Raw genomic sequence first — 17,319 nt, forward strand, 5'->3', positions numbered from 1 at the left:
CACTTCTTAAATCAGCCTAGTGATGGCATCAGATAAGACAATTATTATGCAGTACGATTGTGTTGCTGTTGAAATTACATTCTCATTTTGTATTTGTACAAATATGGAGAGCCACTTAGCACAGACCTTTAAAGAGAGAGAAAGATGTGGCCCTGTAATTACAGCTTCCATATCACCCACCATATGTAACTATAGCCTGTATGTCTGACAGCACAGCTAACATGAACAGATAATGGTAAAACATCTATTAATGATTCCATGGTAAACCAGAGTTATTGCATAAGTTATGTTTTCCAGCTTTTTGTCATTTATTGTGCATGCTACCTTATTGTTATTTTACATTAATAAAATTGAGATGTATGTCATGCATGGGATTGGTACCATAGGGTTTAAATCTAAATGTAGCTATCAGCAACATTGGTTTGCATTAAGCAAGCCTTAAACCTCACTTTAGCTGCAAGTGTTAGTAAACACTAGCTAGTCTGAGAAGTATGTTAACATGAATATTTGCAAGCCTCCAAGTTTGGTAGTAAATCTATGCATGATTCCTTGGTAAACCAGAGTTATTGCATTAGTTATGTTTTCCAGATTCTTGTCATTTATTGTACATGCTACCTTATATTTCCCAGTTTTCAGCTCAGCAACCTCAGTTTTGCATATTCTAAGCTAGCAGTGAACCCCCATTTGGCTGTTACATTTCCAGTGTTAGCAAACGCTAGCTAGTTTGTTAACATGAATATTTAGCTGCTACATTCCCAGTGTTAGCAAATGCCAGCTAGTCTGTTAACATGAATATTTGGCTGCTACATTCCCAGTGTTAGCAAACGCTAGCTAGTCTGTTAACATGAATATTTGGCTGCTACATTTCCAGTGTTAGCAAACGCTAGCTAGTCTGTTAACATGAATATTTGGCTGCTACATTCCCAGTGTTAGCAAACGCTAGCTAGTCTGTTAACATGAATATTTGGCTGCTACATTCCCAGTGTTAGCAAACGCTAGCTAGTTTGTTAACATGAATATTTGCAAGCCTCCAAGCACAGACGTCACACTTTAAATCCTACATGTTGCCTTTCACCGTCAACTTATTTAACTGCTGTCGCATCCCTTGACATGCCACGTCCTTTTCCCTCTTTCTTTTTCTATTTTTAGCCCCCGAGAGCTTGTTTGCTTCATCCATCTTTTTCCATAGACGACAACTCACTACTCCTACCTGCTCGCTCAGCGCTCACGGTGCCCCCCCTCCCTCTTCTATGTCAACATTTTATGATGGAATCTTATGAGCCAGGGCGCCTACTCTAGCCTGATAGTCCTCTACAATTTAATATAACATTGACGAAATGCAGAAATGATTTGAAAACACACAACAGAAGCTACATATACAGTGCCTTGCGAAAGTATTCGGCCCCCTTGAACTTTTCGACCTTTTGCCACATTTCAGGCCTCAAACATAAAGATATAAAACTGTAATTTTTTGTGAAGAATCAACAACAAGTGGGACACAATCATGAAGTGGAACGAAATTTATTGGATATTTCAAACCTTTTAAACAAATAAAAAACTGAAATATTGGGCGTGCAAAATTATTCAGCCCCCTTAAATTAATACTTTGTAGCGCCACCTTTTGCTGCGATTACAGCTGTAAGTCGCTTGGGGTATGTCTCTATCAGTTTTGCACATCAAGAGACTGACATTTTTGCCCATTCCTCCTTGCAAAACAGCTCGAGCTCAGTGAGGTTGGATGGAGAGCGTTTGTGAACAGCAGTTTTCAGTTCTTTCCACAGATTCTCGATTGGATTCAGGTCTGGACTTTGACTTGGCCATTCTAACACCTGGATATGTTTATTTGTGAACCATTCCATTGTAGATTTTGCTTTATGTTTTGGATCATTGTCTTGTTGGAAGACAAATCTCCGTCCCAGTCTCAGGTCTTTTGCAGACTCCATCAGGTTTTCTTCCAGAATGGTCCTGTATTTGGCTCCATCCATCTTCCCATCAATTTTAACCATCTTCCCTGTCCCTGCTGAAGAAAAGCAGGCCCAAACCATGATGCTGCCACCACCATGTTTGACAGTGGGGATGGTGTGTTTAGGGTGATGAGCTGTGTTGCTTTTACGCCAAACATAACGTTTTGCATTGTTGCCAAAAGTTTGATTTTGGTTTCATCTGACCACAGCACCTTCTTCCACATGTTTGGTGTGTCTCCCAGGTGGCTTTTGGCAAACTTTAAACGACACTTTTTATGGATATCTTTAAGAAATGGCTTTCTTCTTGCCACTCTTCCATAAAGGCCAGATTTGTGCAGTATACGACTGATTGTTGTCCTTTGGACAGAGTCTCCCACCTCAGCTGTAGATCTCTGCAGTTCATCCAGAGTGATCATGGGCCTCTTGGCTGCATCTCTGATCAGTCTTCTCATTGTATGAGCTGAAAGTTTAGAGGGACGGCCGGGTCTTCGTAGTTTTGTAGTGGTCTGATACTCCTTCCATTTCAATATTATCGCTTGCACAGTGCTCCTTGGGATGTTTAAAGCTTGGGAAATCTTTTTGTATCCAAATCCGGCTTTAAACTTCTCCACAACAGTATCTCGGACCTGCCTGGTGTGTTCCTTGTTCTTCATGATGCTCTCTGCGCTTTACACGGACCTCTGAGACTATCACAGAGCAGGTGCATTTATACGGAGACTTGATTACACACAGCTGGATTCTATTTATCATCATTAGTCATTTAGGTCAACATTGGATCATTCAGAGATCCTCACTGAACTTCTGGAGAGAGTTTGCTGCACTGAAAGTAAAGGGGCTGAATAATTTTGCACGCCCACTTTTTCAGTTTTTTATTTGTTAAAAAAGTTTGAAATAGCCAATGAATTTCGTTCCACTTCATAATTGGGACCCACTTGTTGTTTATTCTTCACAAAAAATTACAGTTTTATATCTTTATGTTTGAGGCCTGAAATGTGGCAAAAGGTTGAAACGTTCAAGGGGGCCGAATACTTTCGCAAGGCACTGTAGACAATACTAAAGAAATATTTTAATTTTTCTTTTATTATTATTATTTTTTACCATCGCTTTGGCGCCCCCATGGTGCTGCGCCGCATATAGCGCATACCCACTTTTTGCGCCACTGATTCAAGGGATGATAACTTTCAGATCCATGAGCTATCCTGAGCACACATCACTGGTCGTCTGTGTGACAACACATGTAGTGTAATGTAATTTTATTCAAACAGGGACGATGCACAATTAAACATTAACCTTGTATAAGAACAAGGAAAGATGCATTGCACCAGGTTGTAGCATTTTCCGCCCGTAGTCCCTGGGAAGGAAGGTAAAACAAAACACGTTTACACCTAATTTACAATATTACAAATATGTTGCATCAATACAATCATCATAGGCACAATCGTTCCCACATCCTAAAACCACCCCCTCCCAACAAAGCTATGCAACATCATCATCTCTCTCCCATCAGGGCCGCCCTCTTCTTCACTCGCTGTCTGTCAGCTGCTCACATTGTTCGCCTTCTAATAAAATATTAATACAAACCCAAGACGTTATGAATGTGGTGTTGCTCCATTAGTTCTGAGACCAGGAGTGTCAACTCGGATTTTCTGTCCAAAAAGACTAGCGACCGTTTCGACCGGGTGACATTTGTTAACAATGTTTGGTGTTTGACAAAGTGCAGTCTGAACGCAAACCGAACCAAATGAAAAATGCAGCAATCGCATCAAGTCTACCGAACTATAGGTGTGAAACACCCTTAAAAACAAGTCCAACATGATGTAAAGGATTTTAAATTCACTACAGGAAGTTATGCTAATTTCACGCAAACGTATGAATATGTAGAGGAACTGTCGGCTGCTGCTGACCAAGGTTACTCACCTTTTATTGACAGGTAGAAAAGCTTAGCATTGACGTCTTTGCCCTGTATGTTGCAGCGTGTCTGACCTCCTCTTTCACACGGTCAGGGTTGAATCCTCCTCCGCTGAGAGCTGCTCACTGAATGCAGAGTGCGTTTCACAGGAAGCGAGGCTTCGTCTGGAAGATTCCGACCAAAAGTCATGCTGTGCTCTTTTCTCAGCTTCAAACATATATGAAAAGAGGATATTGAAACAGCAGTATGGGACCGATGGGACTGCACACGAGTAAAATGAGAAAACAGTCTGCCAAAAGTGGTCTACAGAGTTACTCAAGAGTAACTAGTGCAACATCATTTCCCATTTAAAACATTGGAGTGTAAATTTCAGACAATTCACGTGTGAATAATTATTTCTTAACCCTAGAGCTGAAGATCTTTGCCTTTGTCTTAATTTCTATAATTTTACACGGGCTCGGGCCAGGTGATGCGTTTCGATTAGCGCAAAAATGGATGTTGAGGAGGTGAAATGGAGGCTGGCCTCTGGAGGACTTATTTTATTTCTTTGTTCCAACTTCCAAGGGGCCTATAGCCTCCGTTAGTCATGAATAAATGATGTTAAAAAATGTATAAATGACTCATTCTTGACAAAAGGCTAGACTGGAGACTAGAGCTGGTATATTTTTTTTTTTATATTTGTACTGTCATGACAGCGATGGTGCTGTCAGTTTACCTTTTATGTTGCATCTTCAAGTGCACAATAAAATGTGAAACTAATTTTGAAACAGCACATTGTAATTTCTATTATCATAGTGTTTATTAGTAATACAGTGAAAATTAGTAGAAATGTGAATATTTGGTTAGCATGTTGATTTACGGTGTGTGCCCCTACATTTTCTGGTTGCGCCCCTAAAATTTTCAGTTGGGGCCCAGGTGCTCCTGGTGAAAAAAGTTAGTCTGGAGCCCTGCATATAGTTTAAAAGAACACTCAGTGGGTTGATTCAGCTGCATTACATTTATTCAATGCACATTTGAGTACAAAACAGCAGCTAAACAACAAAGTTGTGGTTTGATTTAACTGTAGAAAATTACATGGAAAAATATAAAAACATTTCTGTGAGCTAATTGCATGTAACAGTCTCCCAATATTAAACAGGTAAACACCTGATAACTACAGAACTTCAATGCATGCAAAATCAGTGCATTTATGATCAAAACTGAAAGTACAACAAATGCTTTTGTATCCCAAAGTGAGCAGTCCAAGGATTAAACCAACGCAAAGAAAAACAGGTTCTTTTCTGACATTATCATCTAATAACAACTAACAACTCTTTGCAACATAAAGAGGTCGTAAATAAGCGAGAACAGTTGCAAGAAAGCATCAAACTTTCTCTGATAACAGGAGAACATTAATGGCTGCAAAGCTTACAAAGTGCTATCTGACAGCTGATGGCTCTTTACTGTTCTAACCCAGAAGACTGTTCTTCAGAGTTAACAGTTTTGGTGGGAGGTTTTTCTTTCCCAGTCCAAGCATTACAGTCTGAATGAAGTTAAGTGTATTTGCCATGCATTTTGGGTAATCCAAATGCAATGCATATATAAGCCCAAACAACAGACAAACTGCCTGAGGCAAGTTTTTAATATGATCCATGACACTACCTCCCTCCAGAATGATGGCAGTGGAGATGGGCTGGAGGTCCACTGAGCTTTGACCCTCGTGAGGACTATCTTCACTGACAGCTGTCAGCACACCAACAGTGATGCATGCTAGGGCCTCGTCTCTCGCTGTATCCTACAAAGACACACACATTCTTCAGCACTGCAATTTATGCTATTCCAAAACATTAATTTTTAGTGTTGTGATGTTATTAGACATTATACACATGCCCTTCACCTTACCTAGAGATTGGCATGGGGTACTTTCCATAAAATCATCTCTCAATGCAAATCAAACCAGCTATTAGGCTAACTGACATAAAACCATGCCAATCTCTAGGTATGGTGAAGGGTATGTGATGATGTGGGGGTATGGTGAAGGGTATGTGATGATGTGGGGGTATGGTGAAGGGTATGTGATGATGTGGGGGTATGGTGAAGGGTATGTGATGATGTGGGGGTATGGTGAAGGGTATGTGATGATGTGGGGGTATGGTGAAGGGTATGTGATGATGTGGGGGTATGGTGAAGGGTATGTGATGATGTGGGGGTATGGTGAAGGGTATGTGATGATGTGTGGGGGTATGGTGAAGGGTATGTGATGATGTGGGGGTATGGTGAAGGGTATGTGATGATGTGGGGGGGCTATTTTAATTCCAAAGGCCAAGGGAACTTTATCAGGATGCATAGTATCCTGGATCCATGAAATAACTGGCCTTTAAAAATAAACATCTGTCTGCCTCTATGGGAATTTAACATAGGGGTGGACTGACTTTAGTTGCCAGCGGTTTAGACATTAATGTCTGTGTGTTGAGTTATTTTGTTATACAAGCTGTACACTTAATACTTTACATTGTAGCAAAGTGTAATTTCTTCAGTGTTGTCCCATTAAAAGATATAATGAAATATTTACTAAAATGTGAGGGGTGTACTCACTTTTGTGAGATACTGTACCCTATCAGGCATTGCACATCCTATAACCATAATGGTAAGTACAACAAATATTAGTTAGTAGTATTAGTCACACATACATCACTGCAGCCAACCACACATCTTATCTCTCATTATTCATTAATTTGATTGAAAGCAGCACAAATGACAATTTATACCTGTTAAGCTTGCAGTTTGGTAACCTGTAGGCTACCTTCTGCCTGAAGGCATCAGCTCATACTCACTATACAGGACGTGATTTGGGTCGTGGGGGATTTTGAGACCCTGTTTCCTCACCGCCTCCTCCAAGGGCTCCTGAAGAGGAGTTGGTGGCATTTGGCCAATTATTTGTCCAGCCCTTTTTTATCAAGTTTTGGAGCTGTGATTACAATTTAATGTCTCTCTCTAACATTATGCCTAATTTAAGAGGCACGGTGTTAGAGAGAGAGAGAGAGAGAGAGAGAGAGAGAGAGAGAGAGAGAGGGAGCAGGAGCTGATATCTGTTCCACACAGTGATTGTGTTCTTCAAGGTCAAAAGCCAAGGTGCACAAGGGAAGATTTTTTGATTGACTTCTTGCACTCCTTGGAGAGCTTTGGTTAGATTATTTTGCATCCTTGCTTCACAGTTGGCATTCAGAGTGTAAGCGAACAATGTGAATTCATTTTTTGTTTCTTTTTGTCTCTTTAAAAATCGTGTCACACATTGGTTAGTGTGTGTGAGTAACTCTGCTGCTTCAGGGTGCTACCCTCAATGAGGAGTGTGTTCTTAGTCATCCATTAGGTAAGGGTTATATAGCACGTTTATTTTCATTCTTGTTGCCTTTCTGCCCTTCTCTCCGTCAGCGTAGGCTGTCCAGAGAAAGTCATCAGTCAACCTCCAGCCACTTAAGGAGTTAATGAGTCATTGTTTTCTTTTCTGCTCACAAAATGTTGCTGAACATAATAACTGTAATTACTTCTTCTCTTGTCAAAGCAGAAAAGTGTCTTCTTGTCTCCAACTAAGATTTTTATCCAAAAAGTAAGTTAGATTTTTTAGTTTTTAAGCGCATGCTTATAACTTGTTAACTGTTGGCTATATATATATATATATATATATAAACATAAATATTATTTATGGTGCCAAATCATAACATTAGTTTTCTCAACCAGAATCATTGAGTGCAGTGCCTTTTTTCCAAATTAGAGCAATAGCCCCCCCAAATGTCTGTGCACATCCCTGCTGGAAATGTTAGAAAAGGTGGGGGTCATATTAAATTCAAAGATGAGACAATTACACGTGGAATGCAAATACAAAAAGTACATTTACTCAAGTACTGTACCTAAATATACTTGAGGTACTTGCACGTTACTTATTTCCATGCACTTCTTAACCAAACTCTTCTGGATGATTTCAGTTGTTGACATTTTGGCTTTTTTTTCGGTCTCTAAATACTACAGTACCCATGATCCTCAGTTGCCGTTGCGATGGAGAACAAGGCAGAGTCAGAGGTCAAATACGAAGGATACGTTTTGAGGTACTGTTGTTTTACCTCACACTTTGATTGCTTTTTTGATGCTTTTGACACTTTTTTGACTTTATTTTGATCTTAGAGGCTAATAGAAAGAAACTTTACTTCATGTGATAACTTTAGTTATGTGATTTTTTTAGTCCTTGTACTTTTTCACCTCGCAACATTTCTCTGGATTGTGGTTGCACGCCCACTTCTACTACTACTATTATTATTAGTCATAGGTCTATTATATTTACTGTAACTATAGAGAGGTGAAGTCCCTCCCCTTTCGGTGGACCTCATGGGACCCTTATTTTGAAAAAAATATGTACCGTAGTGAACGGGCAGAGACAAATAATCTTTTGATCCCATTAGAACTGTGTCATGAATTACACATATGACATTTGTCAGTTTAAAAGATAATTTTTCAAGTGATTAACGTCTCAGTTTGTCCTGGGTTTGTCGTAGTATCACTAAGTTTTGTGTGAAAGCGCTCAGAGAACTATATCTCTCTTCTCACACTATGGCCTATACGTCACCTTGCTCGCTAGCTAGCTAGCTTAGCTGTGTTCCACAACACATGTAACGTTATCCTACCTGGTGTGTTTTCATCCAGCGTCCGTTTATCAGCCAGGAAGCGAAAAAAACGAGCAAGATCCGCTGCTCGTGTGAGTAACTTCACATCTCGGTACCAAACGCACAGACATCGTAGCTTCAGAGAGATGAGAGAGACTTTCTTGTTGTGCAAAATTATCTTTTAAAGGGACAAACATCATACATCCTAACATCATACATTTGAATGTAAAGGCCGCGATTTTAAACACCTATTCAACGTTGTGAAATGGTCGCAGTTTGGTTAGGTTTAGGCACAAAATCTACCTAGTTAAGTTTAGAAAAAGATGGTGGTTTGGGTTCAAATCAGACGTTCAGGCTTCACTTCCTGAATGTTACGCACGTGACCCTGAACGTGGCGTTCGTAAAGTAAAGAAAAAACCTCCTTCTTTTACTTTAAAGGTGCTCTAAGCGATGTCGGGTGACGTCACTTCTTGTTGACGTTCAAAGTATTGTCAAACCAACCTCACCCCCACATCCTTCTTGTTGGTTATTGGCTGGAACACTGTTTGTCTGTCTACAGAGACTGCGTTTTTGATAGTGAGGAGATGTTTGCTGAATGTGACAAGAAATGTTGTAGCCTAAAAAAACATGTGACATCGCATAGAGCACCTTTAACTTTCAAACGGGACATGATGCCCGCTCTCCCCGGTGAGAGTCCTTTGTTTGTTTGACACATTTCGTCACCTTACTTGCTGCTTTGCTGGCGTCATAATTACTACGGCCACTAGAGGGCGACGCCACTATAAACCTAAATATGAGTCGCAATTGCTGCTTGAACAAACAACCTCTGAGAGGGTTGGTAGCAAGGGGGTAACTCTGTCTCCATAACCCGTACCTCCTAGGGCGCCATTTTGATGCCAACCAGCCATCACCCGCCGTTAGCATTCCACTGACTGCCATTCATTTTGACGTCACTTTGACAGCGAATAACTTCACATCTGAAGCATTTCATTTGTCCATTTTTTATTTCTAAAGAAACACGACAATGTATAAAAGGCTCCATTACCTTGTACCTCACGTTATGGCTCCGTAGCAGACGTTTTTGTAAAAATAGGCTAACGATTGTGTCATAACTGCGCGACTTACTGTCGCATAGTAGAGGAATTACCGTATAGTACAGGAGAAGCTCGCAGGCAGTTTGGACTTCCATTAGCTGTTTAGGTTTAATTACTAATGTTAACTAGCATGTTAGTGATCAGTAATTAGCCTGTGCCTATGTTATCTCCTTACATATACCTACGCTCTCCGTCTCTGTAAGATTGGGAATGATTGAGATTTCTCTCGGCACAGCTACCAGAAGACTTCACACTTTCAGACACGTTGCTCACGTCACATCTACGTCTTCAAGCTCAGTTGGAGGCTGCTCAGTAACGCTCAGCCAGCACCGGGAAAGAGACTTCTGATATCCTTCACTGGTCTCGGTCCAGAGACACGGGATCTGTTGGTCCATTTATTTAACTGTCTATGGTTGGTAGCCTCTTTTTCAGGGGAAGGACAGTCTCATATGTCAGATACTTAGTATGAGTCAATATTTGAAATGTTCTTTATTTGAATTAGTTTCCCTCTATTGATGTAAAAGCCCTCAAACTGCTCGCTGTTGCTCGAGGCTCTCCGTTTAAACCTAACACGCTCTTCATTTAGAAGCCACAGTAAATGAAATTCAAACATCTCTGTCAAACACCACTTTTAATTAGGCTGTTGTTACTTCTGTGTGCCTACTTGACTTTTAAATCAAAGCAAGTGTAATTTCCTGACAGAGCAGCGCTTCTTTCTGGAGTTATCTGTGAGGAAGAAATCACGCAGCAGTTTAAATTATTTGTAGACAAGCACAATCAAACATTTATATCCTTTCTGTTTGTCAAACTGTGTTTTTCTCATCTTTCAAGGGGAATGAAAACCATTCAGTTTTTTTTTTTTAGGTTTCCGATTGCTGCACTTTGGTTTTGATTGAATTTCTAACTCCGTTAGGATGTAAAGTTGGCAGCTGTTCCACGGATAATGAATGGGCTGCTGAGATTCTGATCAAAAACAAGTTTTTTTTGTGTGTGTGTGTGTGTGTGTGTGTGTGTGTGTGTGTGTGTGTGTGTGTGTTGGAACCAAGACAATCTTTTATTCAAACCTACAGATATGTATTTTTAAATTCTGTAGATAACACATACGGGGACGAGTACAAAATAATCCAGAGGACATCTAGAATATTTCGTCTTGATTTTAAATATTTAGGTGTACTGTGTGTATTGATTTATTAGCATTCCACATTAGCTGAGCATGTACGCTGTTACACGGACTCAGCAGGCAGGCAGTTGAGTTTACTTTTGGGGAAACAAGGTCAGTTTATTAGCTGTTCTTGAGCTTTTGTAACCTTGCACGGCAGCTGGATTCTCGCGATATCCAACACAGTCTCACGACAGTTCGTGAAAATGGTCACGTCATTTTTAATCTATTGATTCGTGTACACGGACACGTTTATCTCGTTCTTTTTTTTTCGTGCTGGTCAGCACGTTTTCTAAACTAATGTATTTCAATGGGAAGCATCTTTCGTGATCACAGCACGATTCTTTTCTGTCAGTCGGGCGTGAAATGAACGCGATCGCCGAAAATTCCTTGATGGTCCCACGGAGGTTGGGTCTAGGGAAAAGAAGAACGGGGGAAAGGAAACGTGACACGCGGGACACCATCCCCGGTCTCCTGGGTGAAAGTCCTGCGTTGTTTGACCCGTCCACCACCCCGACCTCGGCCTTTCATGCTACTCGTTACTGTTGTCGCTCTTAATACATTAGTTTAAAAAACATGCTGACCATCACGAAAAAAACGAGACAAACGTGTCCGTGTACACGAATCAGTAGATTAAATTACGTGACCATTTCACGAGCTGCCGTGAGACTGGGTTGTGATATCACATACGACACGAAAATCCATCTTGTCAGGTTTCAAGTAACGCATTTGTGTCTAGAAAGCAGCAGACCGAACCAAGCAGCGGACCGAACCAAGCAGCGGACCGAACCAAGCAGCGGACTGAACCAAGCAGCAGACCGAACCAAGCAGCGGACCGAACCAAGCAGCGGACCGAACCAAGCAGCAGACTGAACCAAGCAGCGGACCGAACCAAGCAGCGGACCGAACCAATCTGCGTTCGGCGAGCAGCTACTGGCAGCCACGGGCGGTGTTTAGGTCTAGGTGACGGCCGAGAAAGACAGATGGTTAATCCAATCACCTGCCTGTCCTTTTAACCCAATGACGGCTTCTCAGATGGTTCTGTGTTAGCAGACCATCTGGCGCGTCAGGTTAGAGCTTTTGATCGTATCGCAGGGTCTTCCTTTTGAGTACTTGGACTTCATTCAGACATGCAGGCATATTTCAATCCATTTCTCAAATCAGATCTTTAAGACAGACTGTCCGACTGTTGCTTCCAAGCGATCAGATGAGCTATGTGTGTCCAGATGGCAAGGGCGCAACTTTGGGTTCAACATCGGGGGGTTGAGATCTCCAACTAGGGAGGTCCCTGGACATGTCTGCATGTATTGAGTAAAGGGGCAAAAACATCGGAATTAAGTTTTTTAAAAAAAAAAAAAAACAAATTTAGGAAAAAATATGTTGCAAAAAACTTTGAAAAAAAACTCCAGAAAGGCATACAGCAACGTCAAAAAAATGGTCCAAAAAAATGTCCTACAAAAAAAGCAACAAAAACATTGAAAACGCAACAAAAACTCTGTGAAAAAACGTCCAGAATGTATTATTTGGGGGGTTTTAACCTCCCCATCCCCCCCTCTAAGTTACACCTATGTCCAGATGTCACGCAGAATGTGAAGGCCAGCGACCATAGAGGGACACACATTTCAGATAAACGACCTGCGACATTAACAACAGCTGAGATCCATCAAATACTCTATATGTTGTGAATACATGTTATTTTGGGGTTATTTCTGATCAGACGCAGCTCCTACACTGGTTGGTATCATTGCGAGAGGAAACAGCAGGGGACTGAGCAGTCAAGCGCCTGTGGATTGACATGTTGGTGGATCTGCCCACCGGTGGTGGAGCGTGGGAGGTGTCGCTTGTTCCTGGCAGCTTCTTTAAGCTGCACTCACACCAAAATTTGCCCGCTGAAATGTACTTAATGGCTGTTATGAACCTCTGTCCAGTTTCCTGTTCATTCCATTCTCTGCAGCTCCTATCATGCCACCCAATTAAAACACAGGGCTTTCAGGCTGGGGGGGGTGGGAGGGGGGAGCGGAGTTTGCTTCTTGGAAAACAAAAGACTTTCACCCAGGCTATGTGTGTTTGTTCCTCGGGAGTGTTGTAATCCAATCACCAATCTTTTTTTCTAATCTTAACTAGTCGTCTTGGTGCTCAGTAACGTAGTCGTCGATGCACGGTGCTCATGTTTGTTTTTTCCGGCTAAACTTAAACTGCCACGGCTGCTGAAAGGACCGTCTCCTCGCGGTGCTCTGTACCCGGCTCACAGTTGTCTTTTCTCGGCTAAACTCAACCAGGGATGCACCGAACCCAGGATTCGGCTTTGGATTCGGCCGAATTTGGGCTTTTTGACGGGGTTGGGTTTCTGCTGAACCTTAGAATTTTTTACCATGAACCGAACCCTACGCTTGCACTACGCACGCTACGCTGGTCGCTGTAATGACGGCGCCGTTGATTACAGGAAGGTGTTTACGTAGGTGGAGCGTTCAATGCAGCAGGCTGTGAGAAAGTGGACATGGATCTGGTGAGCAGAAAAAGTTGTTGTTTGGCAGAACTTTCAGTCAAAAGAAGGCCGTTCAAGTCCAGCTACATGTTCAATCTGTTCAATGCTGATTGGTCTGGTGGTGAGGACCCTAAACTATACACAACATGGCCGCTGTTACAACATTTGGTATGAAACATCCGAAAGCAACATTATCTGTGTTATCTGTACGCATTTTGAGCTTTCCACGTGTATGTCTACGCTGTATACACGGCGTCACCACGTGGCGTCTCATCGCGAGAATGTCCCCGTACTATCGCAAGAACAACGTCACATGCGTCTAAAAAAAAAATTTGGGGTTTAGGAAAAGAACATTGGGAAAACATTGGCTTTAGTAACACAAAAAAATGATAAAATAAACGATAAAATAAACGACAAAAACACAACGGTGACCAACTTCACACACTTAGGAAAACAATAAACGGTTGGGTTTAGGAAAGAAACATTGGGGAACGCTTAAAACCAAAAAAAATTAACAAAAATAAAAAAAACGTTGACAAACGCCACACGCGATCGCGGCTCTCCTGGGTGAAAGTCCTGCGTTTTGCCCATCCCCAACCAACCTCCCTCTTGCGTCCTTTCATACTACTCGCTATGGCGAATATTCACACATAATGTAGGTCAATGGCGGCCGAACGGCGTTGATAAACACGCTAAAAAGTGATTATGCATCTTGGTAACACGCAAAAAACGGCATACGAATTGGCGTGTCACACATACGCCACTTTATAAGATCAGTCTGTCCAAAAGAATGCCAGTTGTGCATGAAGGAATCTCCAGACAGCAGCCAAAATACAGCAGCTTCAGGTACGGCAAAGGAAGGACAGTCACAGCTAAAAACTGGTGTTAACCAGACGATTTTTACTGTTAAAATAAAATAAAATGAAAAATACACAGCTGTGGACGTTGTTTACTTCATTAATGTTTTTAATGTGTTAATGGACTGAGGATGGGAGTAGGCGTCGGTATTCGGTTTCGGATTCAGTAGAATCTTAACCAGTGGATTCGGTATTCGGCCGAACCCCAAAAAAATCTGGATTCGGTGCATCCCTAAACTCAACTGATATGACCGACAGCTCACGGAGGTCTGTAGCCGGCATCACGCCACCAGCTGGCGGTCGCCCTAATTTAGTAGGATATCCTACAAATAGGTGTGCGTACATTTTCGTACAATATCACGATCATACGAACCCGTTCATGAGAATGTGTTAGAAGGGAAGGATCAGCTGCTTAAGGAGCAGAGAGGCGTTATTTGCTTGTTGCATTGACTACTAAGTGCAGTGGTTTATTTGTATGATGTTCAAAAGCACGATATATGCCAAGTTATAAAATAGTGGGCATTCCCTTTTAATCTTTATGATACGGAGGAGCGGTGGTTATAAAAGTTATATATTTTGGTGAAGCCACCCGTCTGATTTAAGTGAGTAAATAAGGTTTATATAGAGCACCTTTCACAGATACAAAATCGCTAGTGCCTAAAATTAAAACAATTACACAATACCAGCAATAAAAAAAGACAGACAGCAACAATACACAGCACAGACAAGATTACAATCACAGCAGCAGCACAGAAGATAAGAGCAGACACAAATTAAAAGTCTGCATAAAAATGTTTTCAGCTGTTTGGTAAAGCATCACAGGAGTCTAGGGATCACAGCGATAAGATCTTTATTGATTTATTAAAATGTAAGCTCCAGAAACAAACTCAAAACTCTGTGATCTGAAGCTTTGGACTGCAGCCCGCTGCGACTCGGGATTACTGATTACCCACCACACACAGAGAAGCACAGGATCAGGATTTGGTTTTGTTGTGTCAACTTGGACTGGAGCCAAACATGCGGATGCGCGATACTATTAGACCCCACAGGAGGGTTTCTGACGCGTCCTGAAAAGGCTGCAAATGAGTGTCAGTGTTTCGGAGTTCAAAGAAAGAGGCTAGACAGGTTTAGACTCGGATAGCTGGGCGTTAAAATTGTCAGTGAGTTCAAAACAACAAGCGACACGTTCGTATTAGTTTCCAGAGTGCATTTGATTTTATCCCGAATCTGTTTTGTCTGTTTTGTTTGGCATTGAATTTAAGGACAGAGGAAATATATGCTAGATACCCTACACACACACACTATCTTTGTGGGGACCTGTCATTGCCCTCACTACCTCATTACCCTCACCTTAACCATCACAACTAAATGCCTAACCTTAACCCTTACCCTAACCTTAACCATCACAACTAAATGCCTAACCTTAACCCTTACCCTAACCTTAACCATCACAACTAAATGCCTAACCTTAACCCTTACCCTAACCTTAACCATCACAACTAAATGCCTAACCTTAACCCTTACCCTAACCTTAACCATCACAACTAAATGCCTAACCTTAACCCTTACCCTAACCTTAACCATCACAACTAAATGTCTAACCTTAACCCTTACCCTAACCTTAACCATCACAACTAAATGCCTAACCTTAACCCTTACCCTAACCTTAACCATCACAACTAAATGCCTAACCTTAACCCTTACCCTAACCTTAACAATCACAGCTAAATGCCTAACCTTAACCCTTACCCTAACCTTAACCATCACAACTAAATGCCTAACCTTTAACCCTTACCCTAACCTTAACCATCACAACTAAATGTCTAACCTTAACCCTTACCCTAACCTTAACCATCACAACTAAATGTCTAACCTTAACCCTTACCCTAACCTTAACCATCACAACTAAATGTCTAACCTTAACCCTTACCCTAACCTTAACCATCACAACTAAATGTCTAACCTTAACCCTTACCTTAACCTTAACCATCACAACTAAATGTCTAACCTTAACCCTTACCCTAACCTTAACCATCACAACTAAATGCCTAACCTTAACCCTTACCCTAACCTTAACCATCACAACTAAATGTCTAACCTTAACCCTTACCCTAACCTTAACCATCACAACTAAATGTCTAACCTTAACCCTTACCCTAACCTTAACCATCACAACTAAATGCCTAACCTTAACCCTTACCCTAACCTTAACCATCACCACTAAATGCCTAACCTTAACCCTTACCCTAACCTTAACCATCACCACTAAATGCCTAACCTTAACCCTTACCCTAACCTTAACCATCACCACTAAATGCCTAACCTTAACCCTTACCCTAACCTTAACCATCACAACTAAATGCCTAACCTTAACCCTTACCCTAACCTTAACCATCACAACTAAATGTCTAACCTTAACCCTTACCCTAACCTTAACCATCACCACTAAATGCCTAACCTTAACTCTTACCCTCACCCTAACCATAACCTAATTCTATCCCTAATCCTACAACCAAGTCTTAACCCTCAAACAGCCCTTTAAACATTGTGGGGTCCAGCATTTTGGCCCCACAAAGCTGTCGGGACCCTGGTTTTTGGACCCCACGAATATAGTTAAACAAGCCACACACACACACACACACACACACACACACACACACACACACACACACACACACACACACACACACACACAGGATATATCAGTGGACAACTGTAGGATGTGTTTACTACTAATAAACATGCAAAAAAAAAAACTTAACAAAAAACAAACTACATTGAAACAAGATTTGTCACGCGCAAATCGCCAAACCAAACATCGTTGTCAAACTTTACGGGTGGTGTTTTTTAGAATTGAGGTGGTTGAAAAAATGTGTGTTTAAAAGAGAAGGGTTTACTAAAGTAAGAGGGGTAGGTAGTAGTAAAGGGGCCCGCGCACTTCACGCCACTGGCCAGATTTGGCATCGAGGCTGGTGTGATCCCATCGCTATCTAAATAAAATGCCTCTGACTCAGAGAGGTTTGAACTAAGGCCAGTTGGGGGGCTTTTTTTGGGTCCATTTTGCCCCATCCTGCTGTTTACACATCATAGTGTCCTTGAGCAAAAGACTGAGCCTCAAATCACTCCCCTTCTGATAGTCCAGGCAGTGCCATGAGAAGCTAAGCTTTTGTTACCTTAACACAGTGTGGATGTGAACCCTTATCTCTGGAGCCTGAGA

This window comes from Perca fluviatilis, chromosome 7 (genome assembly GCF_010015445.1).
Source record: "Perca fluviatilis chromosome 7, GENO_Pfluv_1.0, whole genome shotgun sequence".
NCBI lineage: Eukaryota > Metazoa > Chordata > Actinopteri > Perciformes > Percidae > Perca > Perca fluviatilis.